Source organism: Bolinopsis microptera, chromosome 10, assembly GCF_026151205.1.
Source record: "Bolinopsis microptera isolate Bmic1 chromosome 10, MBARI_Bmic_1.0, whole genome shotgun sequence".
In the NCBI taxonomy this organism is placed as follows: Eukaryota; Metazoa; Ctenophora; class Tentaculata; order Lobata; family Bolinopsidae; genus Bolinopsis; species Bolinopsis microptera.
Genome location: NC_087081.1, coordinates 13918145 through 13942644, shown reverse-complemented (window position 1 = coordinate 13942644; position 24500 = coordinate 13918145).

Below are 24500 nucleotides of genomic sequence, written 5' to 3'. Positions count from 1 at the left end.
TCCTCCTCCTGGGTCCTCCTCTTCCTACGTCCTCCTCCTTCTCCTCCTCAGTCCTTCTCCTCCTCCTCCTCCTCCTTTTCCTGGTTCCTCCTCCTCAGTCCTCCTTCACATCCTCAGTCCTCCTCAGTCCTTTCGCTAGTCACCCTCCTCCTTGGTCCTCCTCCTCAGTCCTCCTCCTCCTCCTCCTGGGTTCTCCTCCTGGATCCCTCTTCTCCTCCTCAGTTATCCTCCTCCTCTTTCTCCTCCTGGGTCCTCCTCCTTCTCTTCACCAGTCCTCCTCCTCAGTCCTCCTCATCCTCTTCATCCACTTCCTTCTCCTCCTCATCAGTCCTCCTCAGTCCTCCTCCTTAGTCCTCCTCCTCCTCCTCCTCGTCCTCAGTCCTCGTCATCAGTCCTCATCAGTCCTCCTCCTCCCCAGTCATCATCCTCCTCCTGGGGCCTTTTCCTGGGTCCTCCTCCTCCTCAGTCCTCCTCATCCTCTTCATCCACTTCCTTCTCCTCCTCATCAGTCCTCCTCAGTCCTCCTCCTTAGTCCTCCTCCTCCTCCTCCTCGTCCTCAGTCCTCGTCATCAGTCCTCATCAGTCCTCCTCCTCCCCAGTCATCATCCTCCTCCTGGGGCCTTTTCCTGGGTCCTCCTCCTCCTGGGTCCTCCTCAGTCCTCCTCCTCTTCCTTCTCCTCAGTCCTTCTCCTCCTCATCCCTTCTCCTTTTCCTCCTCCTCAGTCCTCCCCCAGTCACCCTCCTCCTCATCCTCATCCTCCTCATCAGTCCTCCTTCTCCTTCTCAGTCCTCCTTCTCAGTCCTCCTTCTCCTCATCAGTCCTCCTCCTCTTCCTCCTCCTCCTGGGTCCTCCTGATCCTCCTCAGTCCTCTTCCTCTTTCTACTCCTCATTCCTCCTCCTCCTCAATTCTCCTCTTCCTCCTAAGTCCTCCCCACCTCAGTCCTCCCCCTACTCCTACTTCTCAGTCCTCCTCCTCATCAGTCCTCTTCACCAGTCCTCCTCCTCAGTCCCCCCTCCTCTTCCTCCTCAGTCCCCCTCCTCAGTCCCCCTCCTCCTCTCCTCTTTTTCATCTCTCAATAATTTGTTCAATTTATAATTATTGTTGGTGTTATTGTTTACATAATTTATTGTTATATACTAAAATGTTTTTAAACGCATTTGAGTCTGACTCAAAATGTGCTCAAGAATCTTTGTGTTTAACAAAGTTTTACTTTCCAGTAATAAAACTTTTCATCCCTTTTTATGTTATTAAAAAATGTGTAGACTATTCTTTGTGCCTAATTGAGGATTCGTTAACCGGGCTACCCATTTCTGCAGATAGCCTGTTACAAATTGTGGAGAAAATTTAAATAAAAAGTTACAATTTTTGTCCGTTTTTGTCCGTTTTGTCCGTTTTTGTCCGTTTGGCAGCTATATTTTCAAAACGGACAAAAATTAACGGACAAAAACGGACAAAAACGGACAAAAAATAACATGATCCCCCCCCCCCCCCCCCCCCCCCCCCCCCCCCCCCCCCCCCCCTTATATAGAGTTTTCCCACCATTCAAACTAAAATCAGGTATAAATGACTAAATGATTCTGGCAATTCGCCCAAAATTTAAAATTTTATATAATGTGACAGAATTTACCTCATTTCCCAATAATCAAGTGCCTGTATTAGCTAGCTTTTCAAAACAACACATTTTATGGCTAAGATCGGTAGAAGAACCATCAAATAATGTGCTGAAAGGGTTGACACATCATAGTAGAAAAGAGGTATCGTATTCTGCGTGTGACAAAGTTTACGAAATATTACCTTAAAACCGTTCGATCCCTGCCCTTTTATTTAACCAATGCAATGTTGTATCATAATTGTTAGATTGACCTAATCTACTATATTTTAGACTAAAGAATGCTAATTGGGTAGCTATGGTTAACACATGGGCATACTAACTGGGGGCGACCTTACTTACCACTTCTAGATAAACTAAAAGCAGATACTGGGCTGAAGTCAGTAGATGAGATAGCTAGACTGATGGAGGACAGAAAGCTGTGGAGAACTGTTGTCAATGGATCTCGGGAACACTTATACCCGTCAGTAAGTCAGTAAGTCGTGGTTAACACAGTCACAAAATGTGACATTTTTTACATAGTGCCTAACAAAAATAAATTTTCTTTCTGGGCAGTGCATATATATGGGAGTATGGGTCACGTGGCTAATGTTCAGAGCTTTTGAACATGCTAGATTAATAGATGCTAAAATTAAGCCACTATCGTCGAAAACGCTATTTTGAAAATTTACCAATATCCTCAAACTTCAATGAACGTGTCCATAAATTGATATTTTTACTCATGGGCGGCGCTCAGCCTGTCATTCCGCCGAATCTCTATGAACATTATAGCCTGGGGTCTCCAGGTATTAATATTCGAATTTCGACCCTCAATCGTATGGTGCACGCAATTACTCAGTACACTAAATGAGTGCGCCCGAGATAACAAAACAAATTAACGTAATTAGAAATTCCAATTAAAATCTAGAAAACTATTTTTACATTTTAATGTTTTCTGCAGACCGACAATATGACTTCTCTGTGCTAAAGTACTAATTAATCAAAATATAGATATTGGTGTATTAGTTCAAACCAAACCTGTATTACTAAAGCAGCGGAGCCAAATGCTGTCCCGGTATTCACAGGTGTGGTGTCATTATCCTAGGGGCTAGAATGATCACAATCTGATTTGCCGGTGTCACTATATTTACAGCTGACCTCATCCATGTAATTGAAAAGTTATCCGGATTACGCCAATTTCTGAAGGATTTAAATGAGAATGGTTGCAAAATGTCAAATGTTTAGAGGTAAAATATGTCCAATCTTAAACAGTGAAACGGGTGTAGTTAATAAATTCAAAAAGTTGATAAACGAATAAAACTCACTCAGGAAGGTATTTCATGTTTTCTCGGGTAACTCCCCCAGTCCTGGAAAGGTGATGTCCAAGTGACCAGCAGGAGAGCTGTGCTGAATGCCAGTTAAACAAGTCCATACAGACGGGTCACATTTTTCTCTTCCCTGTTTGTTTATTCACAACTGTTGCTATCAGAAGACCTTCCTTATCATTTATTATTTTTCTTCCTTCAATCACTTGATCAGATTTGCTCTTTCATACTCCCAAACATGTTCTGAAACGATCATGGAAACAGTTAGCATGAACTGATAGTTAAAAGAGAAATAAAGATACCCTAACGACTTTTGCAGCACATGATTCTTATCCGCCCGTACTTAGTCAAAAAATAAATAAACACGAGTATGTATTACGTAATGTACTACACAATAATTCCTTCTACGGCCTACGCCCTTACTGACCCTCAGCTGTAGCCAGTACAGACAAAAACTCTGCCGGGTTTTGTTATACATGTGTCCTCTCTTACTAATTCTAAACTAATTAACAGCCTTGCAACCAAGTACCAACCTATGTAAGTACGATTGTGACAGTGCAGAGTTGCAGTGGAATTAACGCCGATCGTGGACTTAATAGTAATACTGTCCACGTCTCGTCTCCATGATCTATCCAGCCATAGCCAACCACTCTCACACACAGTCGTGTTAACCACCAGTTCTCCGTTACAGAATTTACAATTCTGTATCCCCGTTCTTAATCACCCAGTGTTTAATCCACTTGATCTGGTAGATTTGAGTAGAAGTTAAACATAGTTACTATGGCAGTTCCTCAGCAAATAATTACAGGGGAGTCGAACTTGAGAACAATAGCTCGATATGAAAATCGTGCTGTTACTGTCTCTTCTTATTATGATAATCTACTGTGATTATGTCACCACTACCCCACAGCACTGTCGGTTCTCAGTGCAGGTAAGATGTCCCCGGATTAACAGGGCCGATACGGTTGCCATCTACGACAAGGGAATCCACATATCTGTTGAGTTTTTAGTTATTTTGAGATGAACTGAGATTAATAAATGTTGATCATAAAATTGATTTTAATTTTCAACAAAATTTTATATATTCAATTTTATCCTGAATTGACATAAAGTATAAACCTGATCCGCTGTTGCAATTTAGCCACACACTATCATTTGTATCACAGCTGTCTGCTGCAATCCTGGCATCACATTTCAAATTTTCATCTTCATCGTCCTTGCAGCTTATTACACTCAATAACACAGATCCGTTATATTGTAAGCAGCGTTCTGGAATATATTGTTGGTAGCATAAAATTATCGGAGTATATCGTCCAGCATGTCGTGTTTACATCAATGTTCAACAAAAAAAGAATAATAAAAACTTACTCGGAATTGAGTGTCAAGTTGTTTGGTTTACTGTCCACATCCTGTTCGTTACCAAAGTAACGACAAAAGGTATTTGCTGCATACCAGTTAAAGTTACCAGGACAAACAGTCACATTCATTTTTTTCTCCACTCAGCTTATGGCAAAGTTTACGATTAGCAAACCTTCATTCGTTGAACGAATATCTGTACCGTTTACCCTCTTGGATCAGGGCTGCCTCATAAAACTCCCAATCTGAGGAAGTAAGCAGTATTTGAGTATTACAATTTCGTTTTTTTTAAATACAGAAAACAACGGTTGCATAAGACAATTCAAATTGAAAAGTGGATTCATGAATACTTTTATTGATGATTCATACCTGGACAGTCATCTTCAAAGCAAGTTAGGAAGACTCTTAGAGAAGATCCTCCACAGCCGTAGTAAGGATATTCATTGTAACTACAAGATGACCAACAATGATCATCAATGCATTGCACTTGATCCCAGATTGCTGAGAGTAGCGATGTCGGCCAAAATCTATTACGCCTCCCCAAGTAGTGCACCACTAAATTCCCATTTCTTACAGATCGAATGTGGCAGCTTTATAATCAAAATCATTGGTACACACTGTCTCACCCTTATACAGCAATAAACCTCCTTTATCCCTTCGGAACATCAGTACCATTTCCATCAACGATTTGAAACAAGATACCCGTTTCAATTGAATCTGAATTGGATATTTATTCTCAGATGTATTAGACATTGTATGGTCCAATTTATTTGTTAAGCTGTCTTGGCAAGTAGGGTGATGTCATGATTTTATAATTAAAATATCAACTATCTGGATCTCCATTCTAGTAAATAGAGGAATAATCGAGACAAATTACTTAAACGATTGGGGAAAGTATAATGGTAATTTGGAACAAGATACCAGTATTCAAATAAAAAGTGGATGCGTGAAGACTTTTACTGATGATTCACCACCTGGACACTCTGGACAGTCATCTTCATGCAAGGTTGAGGCTCGGTCGCTTCCCAACACAATCTGCACCATCGTGTGACGGAGTGGGTTCAGTGCAGTTCTTGTTCGAGTTTGTCTGCCTCGCTCCACCAGTGGCTGAACGTCTGACCAATTCCGAATTCACTATACCCTCCATCAACTGAAAATAATAAGGCACTTTATATTAGCATCAGCTTCGTAGAAAGTAAAAATAGGGGTCAACCCTAATTTTGGGTCGGTTTATAACGCCTTCATCAAAACCGTGATAAAATTAGAAAATTAGTACTATCTAAGTAGCCACGACTACATCTGAGAACAAAATAATTTTATGAATACGATCGAAGTTGTCATCATCAGTCCATGTAAAAAGTTTACCTTGCCACAAGTTAAGAAGATATCATCATCATGGTCACACGTAATTGCGAGATTCCCTGTAACTACAGATGAACCACCTCACTGTTTCACTAGTAGCATTGCACATAATCCAGTTTGATGTCAAGCATATCTTGTAAGTCAAATTGGTATCCACTTTCCGTACTGTATGCGCCGCTAAATCCCATTTCTTTACCGATCGTGTGTGCAGTATTATTAGAAAAATATCGCCACAAACTGTTCCAGACTTGTAGAGCAACAGACCTTTTTTTACCCTCGGAACATCGTGCCATTTTCATCAACGATTTCGAAGACAAGAGACCAGTTTCTGAATTGGATATTTATCGCAGATTTATTAGACATTTTGTTGCCCAGAATTGTTGATCATTGGACGTCGTATTATCCAATTTATTGTTTAAGCTGTATCGGCAAGTGGTTGATGTCATGATTTTATGATATAAATGTGTGATCCAAAACCCATAATCATGGGTAGAGTGGAACCGCCGCCAGGTGTCTCTCTTTCCCAAACAAAAGGAAATGATATTAATTTGAATAACCGTCCGCAATGAAAAATGATACCGAGAATGAAATCGTCGCGCTCGCTTTGCCCATTCATTTACAGTTACCCGAAGGCAGTTGTACCTTTGTTATACTCGGCAATAACGATTCGATAAACATCAGCTATTTGGACACTAACTATTGTCACTATCCCGAAATACTAGTACCGAAGGCAGTTGTTCTCGGCAATAACGATTCGATAAACATCAGCTAATTGGACACTAACTATTGTCATTATCCCGAAATACTAGGTATCGACTGAAAACAACCCAAAGGGATTTTCTCCAGCATGTGATTGATGTAATTAATCGAAACTTTTAGTATTACATTCGTCAGCCGTGAATGAAATGAAGAAAAGAGACTTTGGGAAGAGCCGGTCACTTCTACCAATTATGGGTTTCGGTCAAATCTATACTAAGTTTTTAAACTTGAGCAAAAATCTCCCAGACAACGGCTTAAAACACAAAAGATGACCAAAAAGTAACCTTTCGTAATTCGTATGAATCAATTTCAGCTCGCAAATGGATTTAAAAATCGGAAAATTTTTAGCAAGGTGAGAAAAGTTACCGAAACATGTGAGAAACTCATCCTCTCTATGGCCGCAGTTGGTGAGATTTGCTGTAGGAACAAGAGGACCAACTTTGTTCACTGCAACTGACATCGCCTAGTTTATCACTAAGTCTTCCTGAACATTAAAATAGTTTCCACTTTCCCAGGTGATTGCACTAGAATATCCCATGCTCTTTGCAGATCGCATTAGCAGCGTTGTCTTCGAAGCCATCATCGCAGCACTGTTCCTTCCATGTACAGTACAGTCCTTGTTCTCCCACCTTTCACCCACCTCGCTACCATCTTCGGTCGACCAGTTTCAATGCAAATCCAGCTTAAAAAGTTTCGTTTGTTTAGTTTGTTTTCTACAAAGTAAAACTCAAATTTACCTTAATACATGGCAACAATTCAAAATTCTAATACAACAAAAACTGTGTAATACGTTATGCTATTATAGTTGACAGCCTTCCATCATAACCCCAAAGATTATTGTCACATTAAAGCATTGAGTATACAATGTTTGTTCATTAAGGATAAGGTACACCTTTCAGCTTTCATTGGTAGGAATTTGATCATTTTAAGGAGGTCAATCACACGAAAGTGAAACTGTTTTAAAAAGTATAGTCAGCTCTGTCAAGACAAGAGCATAAGATATCCAATCTTCAGATAAGATGTTATTTTCTGCTTTTTCTTACTTACAATCATATACACATATATATATCTAAGTTGTAGTGCAACGTACGGAACGTTCACTAAAAATGTTCTCTACATACGTTCACTAAAACTCATCTCTCGTTTTGAACGTTTGGGATAAATTACTAGTAGTGTTCAGTAGGATTCATGTACTCTGGAGTCTAGTACGACACGCTAAATAGTTCGCCACATTAAATTCCGCCAATATCACCCCTGTCGTAACTTCGGTACGTGTCGAGGATGGGCGAACTAGAGTCCATGAGGTAGCGTAACTTTAGTTCGATAAATAGGTTTTGCTTGTGATCCAATGGCTATTGCCGGTCCCTCCCCCCCCCCATCATAGTATCACAGGGTCCAATGGCAGATAAAACAATTTTCTGACATCTAGCAACCATGAGCGGGTAAGAATTCCAGAACCTTTCAGTATAGTTTTAATTCTCCGGTTTTCCACTCAGTTCTGGTCTGGCTAGCAGGAAAATAGATTGATATCCGACTGTTTTCGATTCAGTAGCAAATCTCTAGACCGGTACTCGGTTACTAGTCTTTTGTGATAATATAAAGTGTGGTATTAACGGCTTAGTGGCTCAGTTGGTTAATCTGCCTTGGCATTGCTTGAGTACAGGTTCGATTCCGACTCTGGTCACTAGCCGTGGGGGTGAGCGTCGTCGACGCTCAGCTAAGATCCTGAGTGGTCTATGCAGCCCCCGGTCCACTCAGCCAAATACTCGAAAATCGGTGTGGGGGTTAAATGAGGGGGTGCCCATTGCAGGGGAAAGCCGGGGGAAGAAGTATGGGACACACTACCTTAACCTCACGGCCCAATGATAATTAACCTTCGGCTTCCTGTAAAGGCTGGTTACACACTTGTGTAAAATGTGGGGTTTGGGAAAGGCCGAAGAAAATAAGTGTTGAGATTATTGGTAAATTTATAAAGCGACTCTACAACCCCGATCTTAAAACCGAGTACAGTTAATAGTAATCTTTTGTCTTTTATCTCCCGCAAGTCTCAATTCGCTACCAACAATTTTACTTTTCGGAAAGAGGGCAAATTTAAATGTTTTAGATGTTATTTAATAAATTATCAGTTGGGGGAAATTTAGTTTTAAAAATTTATTTTCATGAATTTTTGTTTTTTATAATCACGGCGTTCACTAACTTCACTAAAAAAAACTGGAACGTGCGTTCAAACTCAAAACCCTGTTTTACTAAACTAAGAAAATATTACGTCATGTATATATCACAGGGCTGGCAAGCATGCCGTGCAAACTTGAGCCATTTCATGGTCACATTTGTGTTACAAAACCATCAATTAAACCACTTACACCGACCCATTTGAAAAACCTTATGCATTTGCTTCGTCAGAGTTTTGTCGAAACTATACCAAAAAACCAGTCCCGTAACTCTGACCGTTTTCTTGATTAAGCCGGTAGGAAATTACACGCAGCGCACACACACGACAGACACACATTCTGAGATCATTGTTAAGATGTATGTATCACGACAATCTGTCGTAAAACAGGGGTTCTAGAAAACCCGCTTCCTGATGCTCCCTGAAACTTGAAACTTATTTTTGCAGTCGATTTGGTCAACGTCTAGACGCCCTGCAAAGTTTCAGATCTCTAACTCAATTTTAACATGGTTTTTAAGTCACCTGAAGATGGCTATTTTTGGTTTTTTACCGAATTTCGTATAACAGTGCGGCGCGTATTTTGCAACAAATTTTCTTAAAAACCTCCACATAACTATTTCTTATTCCTGTCATCTTTGACATCGAATTAGACTGTTTTGAAATAAAATAAACCTGCTGACGACTTCCAATGAGCCTTAAATGCCTGAAAAAACAGTAAAGGGGGTATACTGCCGTTCCCTGAGAGAAGGCACTGCCTTCAAGGCAGTAAGTCCATTTTTTCGAAATTTGAGAATATATATTTGAGACCAACATTTTTCAGGAGAAGATTCTCTACAACTTAAGCTATTAATCACGTGGTATAAAAATACTGTTGTTAGCTGTCACGAAAGGCAGTAAGTCACACAAAACTTGACAATTTAGCACCGTTATCCTCAAAACCTTCCCTGAGAAAAGGCAGCAAGTCCATTAATTGTACAGCCTTCTCTGAGGGAACTTTTTCCGTGAGGGAACTTTTTCCCTGAGAAAAGGCAGTAAGTCCAGAATTATTTGCAGTTTTATAGTTTTTGGCTTATAACTTCCACAATTTTTGTTATAATCGAAATAATTTTTATGTGGTCGTAATCAACTCAGCAAGCAAAAAATTTTGTACTAAAAATTGAAAATTTAAAGAAATATTATTTTCAAAATTTGTTAACCTGACACGTCCCCCTTGTGTGAATTATTGAAGCATTTTTTGAAAAATTTGGTGCTTTAAATATTGTATGTTCAAATATTTTTTCCAAATTAATGCGTCTGACCGAGCTGAATACGAAGAATACGATGCTGTAAAAATTATTCCAAAATATTCGATATTTAAGAAGTTAAGGCATTTTTACGAGAAAATTTTCCCTTTTTTTGTCACTATTACACCTTTGCAAGCAAGGGGGCCCACTAATTTATTTTAAGGTATCTTAAAATAGTATTTTGTATTGCGCTCTCGGCTTGCCGATTGAATACCGTTAGCTAGACGACGCTATTACACAACAAATTAATATTTTTTGAGGTTACTTATAGTTTTATGGATACTTCTACTTCTGAGTATATTGTCGAATGTTTCTTTGAAGATACTTTTTAATGTGACATTTTCAAAATGCTCGGACTATCTTTTTGGATGTGTTGCTTGTTTTTCTTGTGACCATGGAGGTGGACAATTCAAACGCGACTTTTCTTCTGAAGGGACAGTGTTTTACATACTTTCTGCAAGAAAAAAATAATACAGCTCAAGCACGTGGTACCACACGTTCAACAGCACCGTGGTAACCACGTGCCGCGGACAAAGCACATCTAGTCTACACTCTTAACCACTGCCACCGACTAGCTCGTGTTACTTTACTCCGCTAAACTACCGATATATAAAAAACCTAGTCGACTGCTAATTTACAATACTAAGTACTAAATTTAATCCCAAACTTACACGATAGATTTATTAACATTCTAAACTACACTGAATCCCAGCTGTAACTGTCATTACCAAATCTACCTACACATTACAGAGATCGGAGAGATATGGCTGACGGTAACTACGCGTAAATATGGCGCATAGCGAAAAACTATTTTATTGATAGGTAACAAATTTAATTAATTATAGGTAACAAATTTAATTAGAAAAATGTACGCTTCACATACGTTCACACCAAATTGTATGAACAAGTACAGTAGTAGGTTATCTTAATGATTTGCCCCAAAAAGTCTTCACCAAAAACTAAAGATATGGGACTGAGGTAGGCCCGCAATCGGAAAAATAAATAAAAAACCTAAAATTACACAACACTAGGAAAAAAAACCCCGCGGTAACCATAGCTCCATAGAAATCTGGGGAAGCTCGACATCCTGGTTGACTTTCTGACGGTACATAAGTTTCATGAGCTGTGAAAGCATTCAACTTCCAGTAATGCAAAAATTTTGCAAATGAGCAGTTTGGCAATGAATCGTTCTTAGAAATGGAGCTCTGATATATGAAACTTTTCTAGGAAATGGACTCTGATATATGAAATACATATAAATATTAAATGTAATATGATATGACACACAAACTTATAAAACACAGTATTCAGTACAAATAGGTAACAAAATATATGCCACAGACACAGCACTCTAGTCGACTACCATGGCCACCAGTCTAGCAGTGGGTACTTTACTCCGCAAAACTACCGTTATAAAACCTTAGTCGACTGGCTTATTTACATACTAAATCTAATCCCCAAAACTTACACTTTAACTTTTTTAACATTCTAAAATACACTGAATCCCAGCTGTAACTGTCTTACCACATTTTCACACTGTATATTCATACAGCCTTGTATCCCGTTCGTAACTAAATTCGGGCTGGAGATATTCGTTCTAGGATATTGTGCAAACTATTTGAAAATTGATGTTTTCTTGAACAACACATGCTGGTAGTCATATCGTCGTTATTTGCCTAAACCGTTCCAAGTCCAGATTTTAAGAAGGTCATATAGTTTATACCCTGGTATCGCAGCATTTTGTTAATTTTACAGTTTTTTCTCTTTGATACCACCCAATTTTATTTACCGAGTACGATACAAGTTGCAGGTCCTTTCTCCCCGTTCTTTCTCCCTTTCCTTTTTGAGTTTTATTCCTTTTAGAATCCTCATTTCCACTTCACACGTATGAGTACATGTAAAACACTTAAATGTAATAAAATGTGTAAAAACCCAAATAAAAAATAAGAAATGAAATACATAAAGACATGAATGCAACATCTTGAGACTGGGCAGGCTGCACGCCCTCTGATGAGGTCGGTGACGAGTTCGGCTTAGTAAGTTAGGGGTGTTGTAATTCGGAGGGGGCTGAGTGTCTATTCTCACCTCGCATTAGCTTTCGGCCGTCGGCCATATACTTCTTTCTCCACACGAGATACCGTTTAGTCATCTATGCTAGCCTCAATCTCTTCTTGAGTCGGTCCAGCTCGCGCAGATCGTCCGTATATGCACTGGACAGGATGCAAACGCCGTCAGTAGGTCGCGTGATGAGGACACGACAAGAGTAACTAAAGGAGGGATAGGAAGGTTAGACGAACGCTAAAGGGAGGTGAAAAAGGTAAACGGAAATACAAAAAATCAAAACATAAATCTAATAATATGTGCATTTAAGGGCACTCGGCAAGCTCGTGGACCCGTTATCTACACTAATATCACCCTCTGTGATATTAGTGCGGGAATCGCACTTAAGGGAGTGGTTTATCGTATATAATGCCACCTGTTAGAAATATCAAGTTAGATGTGAGTAAACACTTAAAACATACTTATCAGTGTGAGATCTCGCTCTCTGGATGAGCGCTATAGCATTCCAGACAGACGTATCGTAATTACCTAATTCCTGTTCGTTTTCGGGACCTCGTTTCTGATATTCTCTATATCTTCGAAGAGATGAACGCACTAAACTCAAGTTGTTCACGCTTCTTGATTGAAGAATAAATCTGGAAAATTAAGGGTTATGATATTACAAGGTTATATTTATTATTTAGTTGAAAGGTAAATATTGATTATTAGTGACAACAGTACAACAAAATAAACTTAGTTAAAATTCGCTATTATTCGCTGAGAATATACAAAACATCTAAAAATTTTAATTAATGATATAAAGTAGATTTTGCTACCAGCGCCTTACAATAGTCTTGAGTTGTCGCTTCAATTCTTTAGGTATTTCTCCGTTTTTCTTCGTTTTCTCCTTTGGGTTATTTTTTCAAACACATGTTTTAGCTTAAGAACAGGGTTGCATTAAAGAATAATTTAATTAAAGAATGGGTATTTCTTAGCTTTGCGCCGTTTGCTGGCGTTTAAAAATTATAACAATTAATAATCCCTTGTATTGCATTGCAAGCATGAAGCCCGTCTCTTGTAAACAACGTAAATTTCTCTTGGTCCCTAGGGTTCAGAGTAAACTTACCGATGCCAAGCGTTTGTTGCCTAGGAGTTTGCGACCTTTATTGAGTTCTGTGATAATAAATATTAAAAACGACATCTCTTCTCATAGGAGAAATGCCAATCATTCTGGCAACAGAACCGTACTCTAATTTCAAAAACTAATCCACCCATCCAAAAGGGATCTCACCCAATATTACTGCCAAGGTCGGGGATAAAAGACCCCGTGCGCTATTGTACTGCACAAAACCTGACCAGTAAAATGTTGGAACTTACACAATTCACAACACCCGATTCAAGTGGCCTTTATAAATCCAACTCAGCTCGGACAGAAACTCATTTCTGGCAGCTTAGTACATGGATATAAATGGGCGGTACGCCACAAGAAACATACCTCTAGGGCAAATACGCATTTGATAACAAAACATCCCGCTCTTATAGGGTTCGGACACATTTCCACCACACCCCTTTGGGGGAACAAGGCATGCAAATAAAAAGGGGAGAGGCGCTTCTTGACTTTCTCTCCTCCCTAGGGCTGTTAATGTGCCAACAAAGGATATCCCCAACCTTCCTCAACTCTCGAGCCACAACTCAATTATCGATTAACAATAACAAAACCAGTTGGGAGGAGATCTCATTAGTAACTGGCATGTTAGTGGCTTTACTCCAACTCTGACCATCGCTATATTATGTTCGTTTAAATACTACAGGGCCAAAGATAGGGAAACCCAACAACAGATCCGACTAGTCAAAAAACACTGACTGGGACAGCTTTGATGAGATCCTATCGAATAAACCCACCTTAACAACACCAAATCAACACTACGACTGAAATTGATCTCAAATTAGACATAATCAATACTGCACTAAAGGAGCCTTCGAGGAGTTGCCATAACTTACATCTCAAGTCGTCCGCACCCCCCCTGGCTAACTCAGAAGTAGGGAAGCACAGAGGGAATAGACAAAAACTTGATTACTGCCCGCAAAAAGAGACTGTGCCTGTGGCTCGATCTTAGAGAGAGCAACAAACAATACAACAGACTTATAACCAACTCCCAGGCGTAATGCCTGGAGAACTTTTTGTCAGGAAACAGAGTCTGCTATGGAATCGGAAGGTTGAATAAGCTTCTGAAATCCTAGTAACGACAACAAAAAACATACACTAGAAGCCGTTACAACAAACGGAGACATCACAAAAATGCCGAGGAGACATTGGTGGTCATGACACGCAACCCACTTCAAGGTAGTGTCACTGATCAGCAGTGCCTCCACTGGTCCTTACCATCACCACCACCTTCCTCAATCCATCTACAGCCAGACAGGACGAGGAGGCTCTTAAAATCCTTCGATCCGTTGAAAGCTGCTGGACCGACACCCTCAAACCTATCAATCATACAGAAAGATTGGACACACATCAAAGACATCACCAGAACCTATGACAAAAAATCATGAAACAACACATTCCAACTTTGTGGAAAAGAATCCCTTGGAATCTTTCTCCCAAAGCATGGAAAAAACTGATACAACCAACCATGTCATTCTCGCACTTATCACCCTTCTCTCCAGGATGTTAAAACTACAGGAGGAAGGTGATATGTGGCATATGCAACACGACCTTAATATCGCTAATGTCATCAACAAACGACAATTTGGCTTTAAAAGAAAAGATGTTCAACCGAAGCAGCCCTTCATATAGATACTCACACCATCGAGCGCAGGATAGCTAACGAAAGGATATGTCTAGGCGTCTTTCTAGATTGAGGGAGCTTTGATTAATGTCTCTTTCAAGGGCTATTTCTGACGCTATCAAGACACGAAAGTGGAATCTGGCCACAGCACAATGGATTATTCAACATGGTAACTAACAGATCATCACATTAAATCATAAGGATAGTCGACCAAGGTTCGGATCCGGAGGGTGGGTGCCCTCATGCGGCATCCTTTCCCCTTTCCTCAGGAACGGGGTAGTCGTTGATCTCTGGGGGGCCTTATATTATTTTTACTTACTCTATATCTCCTCCTTTTATATCTACGACATCATCCCTAACCTAACCTCGCAGTGACTACCAGGTTTTCTGCAAGCTTTTGCAGGGGTGGGTACGATCTGCTCTCTCTAGCGGAGGGGAATGATTTAGACATCATCTGGAACAGAACACGCAAAAACCATCAACCACATAGAAAAATGGTGGCCAAACAAAGATCTATCCATAGCGCACTCAAAACACAAATAGACATGTTTACTGGATAAGAAATGGACACTAAGACCTGTGGTGGTGGGTAAAAACCACTTATAGGTCTATCCATATCTGCCAAATTCCTAGGAGGTGACTTCGAAGCAAGCTCAATTACAATGAACATATCACCAATACCACCAAAAAAGCTACGGAATCCCTTATGCAATGTAGAAAGAGCTGTCGGGCCCACTTGGGGTTGAGCCCTAAAAACATGGCAAAATGGATGTACCACCGCTGTCATCTGACCGATTCTATATATGCTGTAGGACTTATGGATTAGAGCAACCCAAAACAGACACCAACGCCGAGGAAGTTCAAACGAGTTTCAGGCATTGGCATTGAGAATGATGTCTGTGCCATGCCTTGTACTCCCTTCATCGCACTGAACCACCTCACTAAACACTCCAGAGATCATACTTTTCTGAGAGGTGAAGCAAGCCAAAGGGCACAGCCAGGCTTCAAGCTTATGGAGCCTAACCCTCGGAAACTATCGCCCCAGAAAAGGTATCCATCACAATACACCACTATCAAAACAAACAATTCATGGTAGATCTCAACATACCACCCAAAGCAGAGAGAGGAACCTATCTATACCAACATGATGCTTGAACGACGCTCACCGGTCACCACTCCTGGAGCTGACAACATTGGATATAGCTCACTCCAAAAACATCGCAACATCCCCAGTGAACATCATGCTACACAGACGGTCCGACAGGAATCAGTAGCGGGGCTGGTTATATTCTATCACCACAGACAACAAACAACATACAATAGATGAAAGATCATTCATGCTCTTGTTATTGCACGTTTATCAAACAGAATCACTGCCATCATCGAAGCTTGTAAAATCTATCACTTATACAAACACACACATCATCATATGGTCAGCAGTCTCTCCTCTATTCAGCCATATCCTCACCTCAACGAGGAGTAGGATACTAGAGGGACTGATACGCAACCCTCAATACACGCGGATCCACTCACACCTTAGAGATCAGGCTGGATAGCTGCACACATTTGGATTGTGGGGTAATGAACAAGCAGGACGAGATGGCCAAAAATGTACAACCAGTGAATCACTTGAATTGCCCAATTCCACTTCTTACATCAAACGCCATGATCAACGACAAGGTCACAAAACTTAATCAGAATCATGGATTACTGATGGTCCCAGGAACACTAAACTGACACTTGGACATAAAAACATAACATCATCAAAAATCTCAACACTACATCAGTAACAACAGACAAAATTATAGAAAGCAGTAGACTCATCACGGGACATTGATAGCTCAACACACACCTAAACCACCATTTGCACATCAGACACAAGTGCTTGTCCTAATGCGGCGACGAAGAGGGGACTGTTCACACTTTCTCGGGACAGTGCCCGGCTATTGCCGCAATAAGAGGTCAATATTTCCGGACTACTACCTCTCTGTCATGGTGAGACATATTCGACACCAACACATCTCCACCATTGTCAAACTTTACAACCACACTAAACGCTGTAGTGTGCCAGAGGATTTGACCCCGGACAGGTGTAAATAGCGACTATTTACGCGTCTTATTTCGCCTCTCTCTCCACAATCAACCACCACTTAGCGTTAATCTATGACACACCCCCAACACTTACCATCATCCTTGATTTAACACATCTAGATTCCACTGCATCTCCTCACAGGACTGCCAACACAGAGGTAGGCAAAGCATTCATATGCTATCCTCTCGTGGCCAACCAGGCCCAGCCTTCTTTATAAAAAAAAAATAAAAAAATTCTTCTCATAGTTTGAAAACTGTTTATACACCGATTACATTGAATTAACTAAGTTTGTCTGGTTAGCCGGAAGATAAAAAAAAAAACTTTACTTAGCCTGTTTCGGACTCGTTTTCTACAGCTCTTTTCCCCATCCCCCATTCCGGACTTTATGTGGCACCACTTTCTAATGGTACGTTATGATAAATTTATCTACGGTATGATGTTGCTGTTGCTAAAAAGTGTTCCGTTATCTTAAATAGGCACACTCTTACTGTGTTCGTGTAGTTTTATCACAGTCCGTGATAACACTGTACGACTTCCAACACCTGGTGCCTGATAGCAGAGTGAAATTAACAACATTCTGTCTCCATAAAATAGCAGATTGGACCTCTCTTGCAATTGTGTGAGTGTTGTTAATCCATTGCAATGTCACTTGTAATATGAGTACATTTTTCCTTTGGACAAGTCTTCTTGAACTTTCGTTCATTATTCTTTTAGTGGACTAAACATGTCTCACGTAATCCTCCCATGCAACCTCAACACGCTCTTTAAAAGTTCACTATGTAGCCCCTTTTAATACCTTGGTAATATCGGCACAATGGTTCTAAAATTCATTTCATGCAATATGAATACTCTACAATGATTAGGCAAAATAGGACAGGTTATTGAATCCAAAACGTTGTAAAAAGTGTAATTAACATTTAGTGGAATCGGCCATATAAACATATAAACTATAATAGGAGAATAAAGTTCCACACTTTCTCTTCTCTTACTTTCTCCTTCTTCATTGTCTCCAAACTTCCCTCCCGTTCAGGTCTGAAATATTCTCTGTGTCGCTGCTGGATAAAAAGATACAATAATGTTGCGGAAGTTTCTTTCTAATATTCCCATCGGCCCGTTCCTTCAGTGAGTTATAGTATGATTCAGTGTTCAACTGACAAAAGGAAGACAAAACTAAGTACACAAATACAATAAATAGCATACCCCGCCTACTTGCACGTCGAGAGGGGTTATCAGGTGGCAGGGACCATCTAGAATCTAGTTTGTTTACAGTTCCCTCCATTCTTGGCAGTTTCTTCTCTTCATGGAGTTTTAACGGTCAAAAGTTGAGTAAGACACGTCTCTACTGAAATCAAAAGTTATTTTGCATTACGATAAGTGTTAGGAGGGACATGATATAGGATATAAATCTCTATTAATTCGGGGTGGGTTTCACCGCATAGCCAACTCTCTTCTCTAGAATTTGGATTGCCTTGTGCGTTGTGGTGCAACGCCAAACGCTAATCTTCGTCATATCCGTATTATGATTTGAATGTCTCTTTAAAACTCCATTAGCTCTGGTTCCGAAGAAGCACTGCGGGGAATTTTTATGCGAAACCTAAAAATATGAGCTGAGTTATCATTTGTTACAATGTTAAAAACTTCAAGTAGCTGACCGATAATCAGTCTTGACCCATTGCATCTAGCTATAAAAAAATTTTACTGAATGGTAGATTTTTGGTTATAAAAACTGAGTCAGCATTTTTAATTTGAATTCCTTGACCGAAAAAGCATTTACATTTCCTCTTTATCGTGTAGCCTAGAATTTGAAAGTATCTAGACCTTGTGGAAATCGGGGGCTTAAAACTTGGTGTATTTCTACCACATAATATAGTCGCTGTTCAAATAGTGTCTTCTTTCACACCGTACAAAATCGAGTAACCTTCTTATTGCTTAATCTCTTAATGGATGCTATTGTTAAACTGTAAAAGAATTATATCAGCCTTTTGTGCTTACACAATTCTATAATTTCCGTGTCTAATAAGGTTTGATGTTTATGGTGTGCTTAGATACCGTTATAAAATAATAATCATATATAAAGGAATTTAATTAGTTTAATTTTCTTCATGTGGCAGTGTGTTTTAGGGTTTGGTGGTCATTTAAGTTTAAACCGATCATGAAGACGATATCGGAGCATTGTTCTCATTTTAAAAACAACGTCCTTCGTTAGCAGCAAAGACATCTTATTGTCTTTAAATTGAGATATATCTCCGAATTTTGCACAACCTTTGTGCAAACCACATGTTTCCACCACCATAGACTGTCCCCTGTTCATTGAAATGATAAAGTTTCTGTAACTTAGATGCTACGCTTCCAAATGTTGAAAACTGCTTAGAATAGCGTCTGTTGTACCTGAAATCCCTCTGACATGAGTTGAGCTTGAATTTCATTTTTATTAGTAGTGTTTTTTTATTTTGATCGTGGGTTTGACAAGAAACGGTTAGGAATGGAGCTTTATATACTTATGTATGACCTTCAGTCAACCTAATAATCATAATAAATAATCAATAAAGCATTTTTACGTCATTTCTGAACTGGGTTGCAGTTATAACGTTTTAACTTTGAATACCGCTTTGAAATCTTCGGACCCTCAATACTGAACCATTGAGTTTCTCTGTCTTTCAGTCAACCCTAATATACATACTAATATAAATAATAAAAAAGGCATTTTTACGTCATTGCTGAACTGGGTTGCAGTTATAACGTTTTAACTTTGAATACCGCTTTGAAATCTTCGGACCCTCAATACTGAACCATTGAGTTTCTCTGTCTTTCAGTCAACCTAAATAAACATAATAAATAAATAATAAAAAGCATTTTTACGTCATTGCTGAACTGGGTTGCAGTTATAACGTTTTAACTTTGGACTACCGTTTTGAAATTTGGACCTCAATATGAACCAGTGAATTTCTCTGTCTTCTTTTACAATTATAGTTGAGGGTGCAGGGAAGCACCCAGGAAGCATTGCATCACCGTTTTTTGGTGTAGAATGATAAGGGTCGAACTATTGAGTTAGACAATTGACCTCTGCCATGATGCCTATAGGTAGGTATTACCTTAAAATTTGTGCAGAAATGTTGGTTAATTCTTTTATAAGTTTATACAAACATTACAGTGCCTTATTTTGAAAAAAAAAATTTTACTTTTGATGCAATTTTATATATTGAGTAATGAGAACAATAGTTTAAAAATTAAAAAAGATATAAAATCGTGTCTTACAAAATATCAAAGTCAAAGTTCATTAAAAAATATCTCAGTCAATAGGTATTCTGTTGCGGTTAACTTCTGAGCGTACATGTAATTATTTTATTTCCAGTAGGAATGATGCCCTCGTTGTATAACAGCATTCTCCTTCTGATCTGCTGGAGGGAAGTGGTGATATTTTCTTTGACAGTAGCTCAGCAATCAGGTGATTCAGGCTCCGACCACGGAACATACTACAAATCTCCATTTGAAGAGGGACTGTTTTGTAGAATTGCATCTTAACAAAAGCTTTCATTTAATTATCTCTGTCAGCTTCGGCTAAAGCTAAAGTGGTTTTGATCGTACAAAATCAATTTTTGACAAGGTAATAAGACCCCACTCAACAATTTTCTAAGGTTTTGTAGTTGTCTAAATCTTCGTCAATAAAAATATTCTGCACGTAACAGGATAACATTATATGTGTCCAATATTAAAACAACTAATTCTCTCAGACCCCGCATATGGTAGGTGTCATACTCTGTTCCAGAAACTGTGCCACTCAAACTAGGTGGTTGACGTGTAGCGTTACTACTATAACAAGCGAACACCTACTTTTTATATTGGTTTAGTTCCCACCATGACGTACACAGCTCTATCTGCGGCCGGTCCGAGAATTGAAGGTGGTTACTCGTCTGCAGTGCTGGGGTCCTAACACGGTAAGAAAATATAACATGTAGTCACGGTTATTTCGGATATAAACGTGTAGTTTCTTCGTACAAACACGTTTTCGTAGAAAACGCAAAAGCTGCGTATGTCTATCTTATAGCTCGATCGCTTCTCATGCCGAATGATCCACCAGTCGGGCATAGTCGCTTCACTGCTAGGCCTAGTACCCATGTTCTTGCAGCGGAGGTAGCTCGAACCAATGAAGGTGTTAAAATCTGAAGATGTGTCGTGAAACGGTCTTTGTACGAAATAATTTTGACGTTTATAATTTCTTACCACTATCAACTGGTGTGGATTTTAAACAGTCTCTAATTAAGGGACTGGACGATTTGAGATGTAACAGACCTGGGCGAGGCATCAAAAAAGTCTTTGAAAACTGTGCCACTCTAACCAGTGGATGGACGTGTAGCGTTACACTTTAAACATTCCAAGTATCATAGCGAAAGACACTTTACATAGCTGTTCGACTCGTTTTCTACCTCCTACTCATTCGGGCATTCCCATTCAGGACTTTTATGTGCGCACTACTTCTAAAGTTGCACCTATCGCTCCTGCCCTCATTAATGGACACCCACTTTCCTATACAGACTTTCTTCTTTTTTTAATTAAAAGATAAATTCTTGGCTGCTTTAAGTGGCCTGATATCTCCTCAGCAGGTGTATCTTCAGTAGCAGGTTTTCCTCAGCAGGGTTCCGCCTGGGTGGGTACTGTAGTTGGTTCTCCTGGGTACTTCTTATGTGGTATTTAAGCAATTTCGTGGCCCTTTGTGAGCTCGGTGTCGTTGTCACGTGGTTGTCAGTGGGTTATGTCTTCAGAATTGTCTCAATTTTATGTAACCGACAACAAAAGGTTAGAGGGAGACGTTTTCAAGTTTATTTTCAGTTTAAAAAATAACAGTTTTTTAAGTATACAATTACAATGTTAAAAAGTATTTTATTAGGTAGGTTATAATATTAAATCTTGGTTATAAGAATTAATCAAATTCATCGTACTGAACGATAATAGTCAGGAGCCGGCTATAAGTAATTTCAGCGAACGGTATTAGCCGGTTATAAGCCGGTATAGCCGTTTAGGAACTAAAAAGTGGATTATAAGGCGGCTTTAAGATATTAACTTTTACTTCATCGTACTGAACTGAGTTAATATCTTATAACCGGCTTATAGCCGTCTTATAGCGGCTTTTAACCACTTTCGATAACCCAAACGGCTAATAGCCGGCTTATAACGGCTAATAGCCGTTTTCACTGATTTTCTTATAGCCGGCTCCTGGACTACGTTCAGTACGATGAAGTTGAGCTTATTATCTTATTAAACCAAGATTTTATATTATAACCTACTAATTAATAATACTGTTAACATTGTAATTGTATTATACTGTTTTTTTAAATGAAAGTAAATTGTGAAAAGACTCCTATTACCTTTTGTTGTCGGGTTACAAGTAAAATTGAGCCAAATCTGAAGAACATAACCCACGTGAACCAACGTGACAAGGAACCGCGAGATCCTAAGGGCCACGAAAATTTCTTAAAGTACCACTAAAGAAAGTACCAGGAGGGAACCAACTACAGTACCCAAACCAGGAGGAACCTGCTGAGGATACCTGCTACAGGAAGATACACCTGCTGGAGGAGATATCAGGCAGCTTAAAGCAGGGCCAAGAAGTTTATCTTTTAAATTAAAAAAAGAAGAAAGTCTTTAAAGGATAGTGGGGTATCCATTTAATGGATGGGCAGGGAGCGAATAGTGCCCTTGTAGAAGTAGTGCCACATAAAGTCCTGGAATGGGGAATGCCGGAATGGGATAGGAGGTAGAAAACGAGTCGAACAGGCTAATGTAAAGTGTCTTCTGGCTATGAGAGCTTTGGAATGTTAAAGTTGTAACGCTACACGTCCACCACTGGTTAGAGTGGCACAGTTTCAAAGACTTTTTTGATTGCCCGCCCAGGTCTGTTAAATCTCAAATCGTCAGTCTTAATTAGAGACTGTTTAAAATCACACCAGTTGATAGTGGTTATTGAAATTTAAACGTCAAATTATTGTTCAAAGACCGTCACGACACTTCTTAGTATTTACACTTCATTGGTTCGAGCTACCTCCGCTGGCAAGAAGTAATGGGTACGGAGGGCCTAGAAGTGAGCGACTATGCCCCGACCTGGGGAGCAGTCGGGCATGTGAGCGTTCGAGCTATTAAGATGTGACATACGCAGCTTTTGCGGTTTTTACGAAAAGCGTGTTTGTACCGAAGAAAACTACACGTTTTATCCGAAATTATACCGTGGATACATGTTTTTTCTTACCGTGGTATGGACACCCAGCACGTGGCAGACGGAGGTGAACACCATCAATTCTCGGAACCTGCCGCAAGGATAAGATGCTTGTGTACGTATGGTGGGAACTAAGAATATAAAAGGTAGGTGTTGTTCGCTTGTTAAAGTGTAAACGCTAACGTCAACCATAGTTAGAGTGCAAGTTTCTGAGGGACAGGTATGGATCCTACCAGTATGCGGGGTCTGAGAGATTAGTTGTTTTTATGGGACAAAATATCAATGTTATACTGTATACGTGCAGGAATATTTTTATTTGGACGAAGATTTAGACAACTACTAAGAACCTTAGAAAATGGTTTTGAAGTGGGGTCTTATATATTCCTTGTCAAATTGATTTTGTTCGATCAAAACCACTTTTGCTTTAGCCAGCGACAGAGATAATAAATGAAGCTTTTGTTAAGGATGCATTCTACAAACAGTCCCTCTTCAAAAGAGATTGAATATGTTCCGTGTGCTGAGCTGACTCACCTGATGCTGAGCTACTGTCAATAGAAAATACCACTTCCCTCCGAGCTGATCAGAGGAAGGAATGCTGTTATACAACGAGGCATCATTCCTAGCTGGAATATGAAATAATTTCATGTACGCTCAGATTTTAACGCTACAGATTACCTATTGACTTGAAGAAATTTTTAATGAAACTTTGACTTTTGATATTTTGTAAGGACACGTTTTTATATCTTTTTTAATTTTTAAACTATTGTTCTCATTACTCAATATATAAAATTGCATTCAAAATGTAAATTTTTTTTTCAAAATAAGTGCATCTGTAATGTTTGTTGTATAAACTTATAAAAGAATTTTAACCAACGTTCTGCACTAAATTAAGGTAATACTACCTTATGCAGCTGCAGAGGTCCATTTTTCTAAACTCATTAGTTCGACCGTATCTTTCTCACAAAAAAAACCGGTGATGCAATGCTTCCTGGGTGCTTCCTGCACCCTCAACTATAATTTGTAAAAGAGAAAGAGAAATTCAATGGTTCAGTATTGAGGGTCCGAAGATTTCAAAACGGTATTCAAAGTTAAAACGTTATAACTGCAACCCAGTTCAGCAATGACGTAAAAATGCTTTTTATTATTATTCTTATTATGTTTATTTAGGTTGATTGAAAGACAGAGAACTCAATGGTCAGTATTTGAGGGTACGATAGATTTCAAGCGGTATTCAAAGTTAAAACGTTTTATAACAGAACCCAGTTCAGCATGACGTAAAATGCTTTTTATATTTATATATTATGTTTATTTAGGTTGACTGAAAAGACGGAGAAATCAATGGTTCAGTATTGAGGGTCGAAGATTTCAAAGCGGTCTTCAAGTTAAAACGTTATAACTGCAACAGTTCAGCATGACGTAAAAATGCTTTTTATTATGTATTTATTATGTTTATTTAGGTTGACTGAATGGTCCTACATAATATATAAGAGCTCCATTTCCTAACGCGTTTCATTGTCAAACCGAAC